The sequence below is a fragment of the Salmo salar genome, chromosome ssa18, assembly GCF_905237065.1.
Source record: "Salmo salar chromosome ssa18, Ssal_v3.1, whole genome shotgun sequence".
NCBI lineage: Eukaryota > Metazoa > Chordata > Actinopteri > Salmoniformes > Salmonidae > Salmo > Salmo salar.
In genome coordinates, this window is record NC_059459.1 from 74,166,155 (window position 1) to 74,175,571 (window position 9,417).

The window sequence follows — 9,417 nt, forward strand, 5'->3', positions numbered from 1 at the left end:
TGGGTCTGCAGTTGTACTTTCAGTTCTCTGGGTAGGTGAGAGTCCAACGGTAGTGGAAGATATTTGCCCGTCTGTGACTGCTGAAGTTCGTTCATTTGTAGTGGCAGGCTCACTGGTAATTGGAGAAGGTTGTGAGGGACTTGTTTCCGGCGAGGTACTTGTTGAAGTTTCTGTTACACCTGAGGACATAGCTGTAGTTGTTTCCATTGTGTCTTTGGTTGATTCTGGTGTCATGGTCACTCCCGATGTTGAAAACGTAGCTTCCGCGGTTGTTAAACTAGCTGAGGTCGCTATCGATTCTTCAGCAGATGTGTTTACTTCAGAAGTTGTTGATCCCTTACTTGATGTTGAGGTACCAGCAGTGCTAGTTAGAGACTCACTTGTAACGTCAGAGGACACTGATGTGTGCCCAGAAGTGATTGTGGGAGACGGGCTTGTCACAGTCTCTGTGCTAGCTGATGGTTCTTGTGTAACAATGGTAGATGCTTCAGCTGGAATACTTGTCATTTCTAACGTTGTTGTGTGTTCTTCAGCGGTCGTTCCCGCTGCAGTTGTGGAGTCAGTTGGGTCTGCAGTTGTACTTTCAGTTCTCTGGGTAGATGAGAGTCCAACGGTAGTGGAAGATATTTGCCCGTCTGTGACTGCTGAAGTTCGTTCATTTGTAGTGGCAGGCTCACTGGTAATCGTATAAGGTTGTGAGGGACTTGTTTCCGGCGAGGTACTCGTTGAAGTTTCTGTTACACCTGAGGACATAGCTGTAGTTGTTTCCATTGTATCTTTGGCTGTTTCTGGTGTCATAGTCACTCCCGATGTTGAAAACGTAGCTTCCACATTGCACTTGTTAAACCAGCTGAGGTCGATGTTGATTCTTCAGCAGATGTGTTTGCTTCAGAAGTTGTTGTTGATGCAATACTTGATGTTGAGGTACCAGCAGTGCTAGTTAGAGACTCACTTGTAACGTCAGAGTACACAGATGTGTGCCCAGAAGTGATTGTGGGAGACGAGCTTGTCACAGTCTCTGTGCTAGCTGATGGTTCTTGTGTAACAATGGTAGATGCTTTCTCTGGAATACTTGTCATTTCTAACGTTGTTGTGTGTTCTTCAGCGGTCGTTCCCACTGCAGTTGTGGAGTCAGATGGGTCTGCAGTTGTACTTTCAGTTCTCTGGGTAGGTGAGAGTCCAACGGTAGTGGAAGATATTTGCCCGTCTGTGACTGCTGAAGTTCGTTCATTTGTAGTGGCAGGCTCACTGGTAATCGGAGAAGGTTGTGAGGGACTTGTTTCCGGCGAGGTACTTGTTGAAGTTTCTGTTACACCTGAGGACATAGCTGTAGTTGTTTCCATTGTGTCTTTGGTTGTTTCTGGTGTCATAGTCACTCCCGATGTTGAAAACGTAGCTTCCCGCGGTTGTTAAACCAGCTGAGGTCGCTGTCGATTCTTCAGCAGATGTGTTTGCTTCAGAAGGTTGTTGATCCCTTACTTGATGTTGAGGTACCAGCAGTGCTAGTTAGAGACTCACTTGTAACGTCAGAGGACACTGATGTGTGCCCAGAAGTGATTGTGGGAGACGGGCTTGTCACAGTCTCTGTGCTAGCTGATGGTTCTTGTGTAACAATGGTAGATGTTTCAGCTGGAATACTTGTCATTTCTAACGTTGTTGTGTGTTCTTCAGTGGTCGTTCCCGCTGCAGTTGTGGAGTCAGTTGGGTCTGCAGTTGTACTTTCAGTTCTCTGGGTAGATGAGAGTCCAACGGTAGTGGAAGATATTTGCCCGTCTGTGACTGCTGAAGTTCGTTCATTTGTAGTGGCAGGCTCACTGGTAATCGTAGAAGGTTGTGAGGGACTTGTTTCCGGCGAGGTACTGGTTGAGGTTTCTGTTACACCTGAGGACATAGCTGTAGTTGTTTCCATTGTGTCTTTGGCTGTTTCTGGTGTCATTGTCACTTCCGATGTTGAAAACGTAGCTTCCACAGTTGTTAAACTAGCTGAGGTCGCTATCGATTCTTCAGCAGATGTGTTTACTTCAGAAGTTGTTGATCCCTTACTTGGAGTTGAGGTACCAGCAGCGCTAGTTAGAGACTCACTTGTAACGTCAGAGGGCACTGATGTGTGACCAGAAGTAATTGTGGGAGATGGGCTTGTCACTGTCTCTGGGCTAGCTGATGGTTCTTGTGTAACCATGGTAGCTGTTTCAGCTGAAAATGTTGTCATTTCTAATGTTGTTGTGCGTTCTTCAGGGGTCGTTCCCGCTGCAGTTGTGGAGTCAGTTGGGTCTGCAGTTGTACTTTCAGGTCTCTGGGTAGATGAGAGTCCAACGGTAGTGGAAGATATTTGCCCGTCTGTGACTGCTGAAGTTCGTTCATTTGTAGTGGCAGGCTCACTGGTAATCGTATAAGGTTGTGAGGGACTTGTTTCCGGCGAGGTACTCGTTGAAGTTTCTGTTACACCTGAGGACATAGCTGTAGTTGTTTCCATTGTGTCTTTGGCTGTTTCTGGTGTCATTGTCACTCCCGATGTTGAAAACGTAGCTTCCACATTTGCACTTGTTAAACCAGCTGAGGTCGATGTTGATTCTTCAGCAGATGTGTTTGCTTCAGAAGTTGTTGTTGATGCAATACTTGATGTTGAGGTACCAGCAGTGCTAGTTAGAGACTCACTTGTAATGTCAGAGTACACAGATGTGTGACCAGAAGTGATTGTGGGAGACGAGCTTGTCACAGTCTCTGGGCTAGCTGATGGTTCTTGTGTAACAATGGTAGATGCTTTCGCTGGAATACTTGTCATTTCTAACGTTGTTGTGTGTTCTTCAGCGGTCGTTCCCACTGCAGTTGTGGAGTCAGATGGGTCTGCAGTTGTACTTTCAGTTCTCTGGGTAGGTGAGAGTCCAACGGTAGTGGAAGATATTTGCCCGTCTGTGACTGCTGAAGTTCGTTCATTTGTAGTGGCAGGCTCACTGGTAATCGGAGAAGGTTGTGAGGGACTTGTTTCCGGCGAGGTACTTGTTGAAGTTTCTGTTACACCTGAGGACATAGCTGTAGTTGTTTCCATTGTGTCTTTGGTTGATTCTGGTGTCATGGTCACTCCCGATGTTGAAAACGTAGCTTCCGCGGTTGTTAAACTAGCTGAGGTCGCTATCGATTCTTCAGCAGATGTGTTTACTTCAGAAGTTGTTGATCCCTTACTTGATGTTGAGGTACCAGCAGTGCTAGTTAGAGACTCACTTGTAACGTCAGAGGACACTGATGTGTGACCAGAAGTGATTGTGGGAGATGGGCTTGTCACAGTCTCTGGGCTAGCTGATGGTTCTTGTGTAACAATGGTAGATGCTTCAGCTGGAATACTTGTCATTTCTAACGTTGTTGTGTGTTCTTCAGCGGTCGTTCCCGCTGCAGTTGTGGAGTCAGTTGGGTCTGCAGTTGTACTTTCAGTTCTCTGGGTAGATGAGAGTCCAACGGTAGTGGAAGATATTTGCCCGTCTGTGACTGCTGAAGTTCGTTCATTTGTAGTGGCAGGCTCACTGGTAATCGTATAAGGTTGTGAGGGACTTGTTTCCGGCGAGGTACTGGTTGAAGTTTCTGTTACACCTGAGGACATAGCTGTAGTTGTTTCCATTGTATCTTTGGCTGTTTCTGGTGTCATAGTCACTCCCGATGTTGAAAACGTAGCTTCCACATTTGCACTTGTTAAACCAGCTGAGGTCGATGTTGATTCTTCAGCAGATGTGTTTGCTTCAGAAGTTGTTGTTGATGCAATACTTGATGTTGAGGTACCAGCAGTGCTAGTTAGAGACTCACTTGTAACGTCAGAGTACACAGATGTGTGCCCAGAAGTGATTGTGGGAGACGAGCTTGTCACAGTCTCTGTGCTAGCTGATGGTTCTTGTGTAACAATGGTAGATGCTTTCTCTGGAATACTTGTCATTTCTAACGTTGTTGTGTGTTCTTCAGCGGTCGTTCCCACTGCAGTTGTGGAGTCAGATGGGTCTGCAGTTGTACTTTCAGTTCTCTGGGTAGGTGAGAGTCCAACGGTAGTGGAAGATATTTGCCCGTCTGTGACTGCTGAAGATCGTTCATTTGTAGTGGCAGGCTCACTGGTAATCGGAGAAGGTTGTGAGGGACTTGTTTCCGGCGAGGTACTTGTTGAAGTTTCTGTTACACCTGAGGACATAGCTGTAGTTGTTTCCATTGTGTCTTTGGTTGATTCTGGTGTCATGGTCACTCCCGATGTTGAAAACGTAGCTTCCGCGGTTGTTAAACTAGCTGAGGTCGCTACTCGATTCTTCAGCAGATGTGTTTACTTCAGAAGTTGTTGATCCCTTACTTGATGTTGAGGTACCAGCAGTGCTAGTTAGAGACTCACTTGTAACGTCAGAGGACACTGATGTGTGACCAGAAGTGATTGTGGGAGACGGGCTTGTCACAGTCTCTGGGCTAGCTGATGGTTCTTGTGTAACAATGGTAGATGCTTCAGCTGGAATACTTGTCATTTCTAAAGTTGTTGTGTGTTCTTCAGCGGTCGTTCCCGCTGCAGTTGTGGAGTCAGTTGGGTCTGCAGTTGTACTTTCAGTTCTCTGGGTAGATGAGAGTCCAACGGTAGTGGAAGATATTTGCCCGTCTGTGACTGCTGAAGTTCGTTCATTTGTAGTGGCAGGCTCACTGGTAATCGTAGAAGGTTGTGAGGGACTTGTTTCCGGCGAGGTACTGGTTGAAGTTTCTGTTACACCTGAGGACATAGCTGTAGTTGTTTCCATTGTATCTTTGGCTGTTTCTGGTGTCATTGTCACTTCCGATGTTGAAAACGTAGCTTCCACAGTTGCACTTGTTAAACCAGCTGTGGTCGATGTTGATTCTTCAGCAGATGTGCTTGCTTCAGAAGTTGTTGTTGATGCCTCACTTGATGTTGAGGTACCAGCAGTGCTAGGTAGTGACTCACTTGTAATGTCAGAGGGCACTGATGTGTGACCAGAAGTAATTGTGGGAGACAGGCTTGTTACAGTCTCTGGGCTAGCTGATGGTTCTTGTGTAACAATGGTAGCTGTTTCAGCTGAAATTGTCGTCATTTCTAACGTTGTTGTGTGTTCTTCAGGGGTCGTTCCCGCTGCAGTTGTGGAGACAGTTGGGTCTGCAGTTGTACTTTCAGTTCTCTGGGTAGATGAGAGTCCAACGGTATTGGACGATATTTGCCCGTCTGTGACTGCTGAAGTTAGTTCATTTGTAGTGGCAGGCTCACTGGTAATCGTAGAAGGTTGTGAGGGACTTGTTTCCGGCGAGGTACTGGTTGAAGTTTCTGTTACACCTGAGGACATAGCTGTAGTTGTTTCCATTGTGTCTTTGGCTGATTCTGGTGTCATGGTCACTCCCGATGTTGAAAACGTAGCTTCCGCAGTTGTTAAACTAGCTGAGGTCGCTATCGATTCTTCAGCAGATGTGTTTACTTCAGAAGTTGTTGATCCCTTACTTGGAGTTGAGGTACCAGCAGTGCTAGTTAGAGACTCACTTGTAACGTCAGAGGGCACTGATGTGTGACCAGAAGTGATTGTGGGAGACGGGCTTGTCACAGTCTCTGGGCTAGCTGATGGTTCTTGTGTAACAATGGTAGATGTTTCAGCTGAAAAACTTGTCATTTCTAACGTTGTTGTGTGTTCTTCAGGGGTCGTTCCCGCTGCAGTTGTGGAGTCAGATGGGTCTGCAGTTGTACTTTCAGTTCTCTGGGTAGGTGAGAGTCCAACGGTAGTGGAAGATATTTGCCCGTCTGTGACTGCTGAAGTTCGTTCATTTGTAGTGGCAGGCTCACTGGTAATTGGAGAAGGTTGTGAGGGACTTGTTTCCGTCGAGGTACTGGTTGAAGTTTCTGTTACACCTGAGGACATAGCTGTAGTTGTTTCCATTGTGTCTTTGGTTGATTCTGGTGTCATAGTCACTCCCGATGTTGAAAACGTAGCTTCCACATTTGCAGTTGTTAAACCAGCTGAGGTCGATGTTGATTCTTCAGCAGATGTGTTTGCTTCAGAAGTTGTTGTTGATGCATTACTTGATGTTGAGGTACCAGCAGTGCTAGTTAGAGACTCACTTGTAACGTCAGAGGACACAGATGTGTGCCCAGAAGTGATTGTGGGAGACGAGCTTGTCACAGTCTCTGTGCTAGCTGATGGTTCTTGTGTAACAATGGTAGATGCTTTCGCTGGAATACTTGTCATTTCTAACGTTGTTGTGTGTTCTTCAGCGGTCGTTCCCGCTGCAGTTGTGGAGTCAGATGGGTCTGCAGTTGTACTTTCAGTTCTCTGGGTAGGTGAGAGTCCAACGGTAGTGGAAGATATTTGCCCGTCTGTGACTGCTGAAGTTCGTTCATTTGTAGTGGCAGGCTCACTGGTAATCGGAGAAGGTTGTGAGGGACTTGTTTCCGGCGAGGTACTTGTTGAAGTTTCTGTTACACCTGAGGACATAGCTGTAGTTGTTTCCATTGTGTCTTTGGTTGATTCTGGTGTCATGGTCACTCCCGATGTTGAAAACGTAGCTTCCGCAGTTGTTAAACTAGCTGAGGTCGCTGTCGATTCTTCAGCAGATGTGTTTACTTCAGAAGTTGTTGATCCCTTACTTGATGTTGAGGTACCAGCAGTGCTAGTTAGAGACTCACTTGTAACGTCAGAGGGCACTGATGTGTGCCCAGAAGTGATTGTGGGAGACGGGCTTGTCACAGTCTCTGGGCTAGCTGATGGTTCTTGTGTAACAATGGTAGATGCTTCAGCTGGAATACTTGTCATTTCTAACGTTGTTGTGTGTTCTTCAGCGGTCGTTCCCGCTGCAGTTGTGGAGTCAGTTGGGTCTGCAGTTGTACTTTCAGTTCTCTGGGTAGATGAGAGTCCAACGGTAGTGGAAGATATTTGCCCGTCTGTGACTGCTGAAGTTCGTTCATTTGTAGTGGCAGGCTCACTGGTAATCGTAGAAGGTTGTGAGGGAGTTGTTTCCGGCGAGGTACTGGTTGAAGTTTCTGTTACACCTGAGGACATAGCTGTAGTTGTTTCCATTGGGTCTTTGGCTGTTTCTGGTGTCATTGTCACTTCCGATGTTGAAAACGTAGCTTCCACAGTTGCACTTGTTAAACCAGCTGAGGTCGATGTCGATTCTTCAGCAGATGTGTTTGCTTCAGAAGTTGTTGTTGATGCCTCACTTGATGTTGAGGTACCAGCAGTGCTAGGTAGTGACTCACTTGTAACGTCAGAGGGCACTGATGTGTGACCAGAAGTGATTGTGGGAGACGGGCTTGTCACAGTCTCTGGGCTAGCTGATGGTTCTTGTGTAACAATGGTAGCTGTTTCAGCTGAAATTGTCGTCATTTCTAACGTTGTTGTGTGTTCTTCAGGGGTCGTTCCCGCTGCAGTTGTGGAGTCAGTTGGGTCTGCAGTTGTACTTTCAGTTCCCTGGGTAGGTGAGAGTCCAACGGTTGTGGAAGATATTTGCCCCTCTGTGACTGCTGAAGTTAGTTCATTTGTAGTGGCAGGCTCACTGGTAATCGGAGAAGGTTGTGAGGGACTTGTTTCCGGCGAGGTACTTGTTGAAGTTTCTGTTACACCTGAGGACATAGCTGTAGTTGTTTCCATTGTGTCTTTGGTTGATTCTGGTGTCATGGTCACTCCCGATGTTGAAAACGTAGCTTCCGCAGTTGTTAAACTAGCTGAGGTCGCTATCGATTCTTCAGCAGATGTGTTTACTTCAGAAGTTGTTGATCCCTTACTTGATGTTGAGGTACCAGCAGTGCTAGTTAGAGACTCACTTGTAACGTCAGAGGACACTGATGTGTGCCCAGAAGTGATTGTGGGAGACGGGCTTGTCACAGTCTCTGTGCTAGCTGATGGTTCTTGTGTAACAATGGTAGATGCTTCAGCTGGAATACTTGTCATTTCTAACGTTGTTGTGTGTTCTTCAGCGGTCGTTCCCGCTGCAGTTGTGGAGTCAGTTGGGTCTGCAGTTGTACTTTCAGTTCTCTGGGTAGATGAGAGTCCAACGGTAGTGGAAGATATTTGCCCGTCTGTGACTGCTGAAGTTCGTTCATTTGTAGTGGCAGGCTCACTGGTAATCGTAGAAGGTTGTGAGGGACTTGTTTCCGGCGAGGTACTGGTTGAAGTTTCTGTTACACCTGAGGACATAGCTGTAGTTGTTTCCATTGTGTCTTTGGCTGTTTCTGGTGTCATTGTCACTCCCGATGTTGAAAACGTAGCTTCCACAGTTGCACTTGTTAAACCAGCTGAGGTCGATGTTGATTCTTCAGCAGATGTGCTTGCTTCAGAAGTTGTTGTTGATGCCTCACTTGATGTTGAGGTAGCAGCAGTGCTAGGTAGTGACTCACTTGTAATGTCAGAGGGCACTGATGTGTGATCAGAAGTGATTGTGGGAGACGGGCTTGTTACAGTCTCTGGGCTAGCTGATGGTTCTTGTGTAACAATGGTAGATGCTTTCAGCTGAAATTGTCGTCATTTCTAACGTTGTTGTGTGTTCTTCAGGGGTCGTTCCCGCTGCAGTTGTGGAGTCAGTTGGGTCTGCAGTTGTACTTTCAGTTCTCTGGGTAGGTGAGAGTCCAACGGTTGTGGACGATATTTGCCCCTCTGTGACTGCTGAAGTTAGTTCATTTGTAGTGGCAGGCTCACTGGTAATCGTAGAAGGTTGTGAGGGACTTGTTTCCGGCGAGGTACTGGTTGAAGTTTCTGTTACACCTGAGGACATAGCTGTAGTTGTTTCCATTGTGTCTTTGGTTGATTCTGGTGTCATGGTCACTCCCGATGTTGAAAACGTAGCTTCCGCGGTTGTTAAACTAGCTGAGGTCGCTATCGATTCTTCAGCAGATGTGTTTACTTCAGAAGTTGTTGATCCCTTACTTGATGTTGAGGTACCAGCAGTGCTAGTTAGAGACTCACTTGTAACGTCAGAGGACACTGATGTGTGCCCAGAAGTGATTGTGGGAGACGGGCTTGTCACAGTCTCTGTGCTAGCTGATGGTTCTTGTGTAACAATGGTAGATGCTTCAGCTGGAATACTTGTCATTTCTAACGTTGTTGTGTGTTCTTCAGCGGTCGTTCCCGCTGCAGTTGTGGAGTCAGTTGGGTCTGCAGTTGTACTTTCAGTTCTCTGGGTAGATGAGAGTCCAACGGTAGTGGAAGATATTTGCCCGTCTGTGACTGCTGAAGTTCGTTCATTTGTAGTGGCAGGCTCACTGGTAATCGTAGAAGGTTGTGAGGGACTTGTTTCCGGCGAGGTACTGGTTGAAGTTTCTGTTACACCTGAGGACATAGCTGTAGTTGTTTCCATTGTGTCTTTGGCTGTTTCTGGTGTCATTGTCACTTCCGATGTTGAAAACGTAGCTTCCACAGTTGCACTTGTTAAACCAGCTGTGGTCGATGTTGATTCTTCAGCAGATGTGCTTGCTTC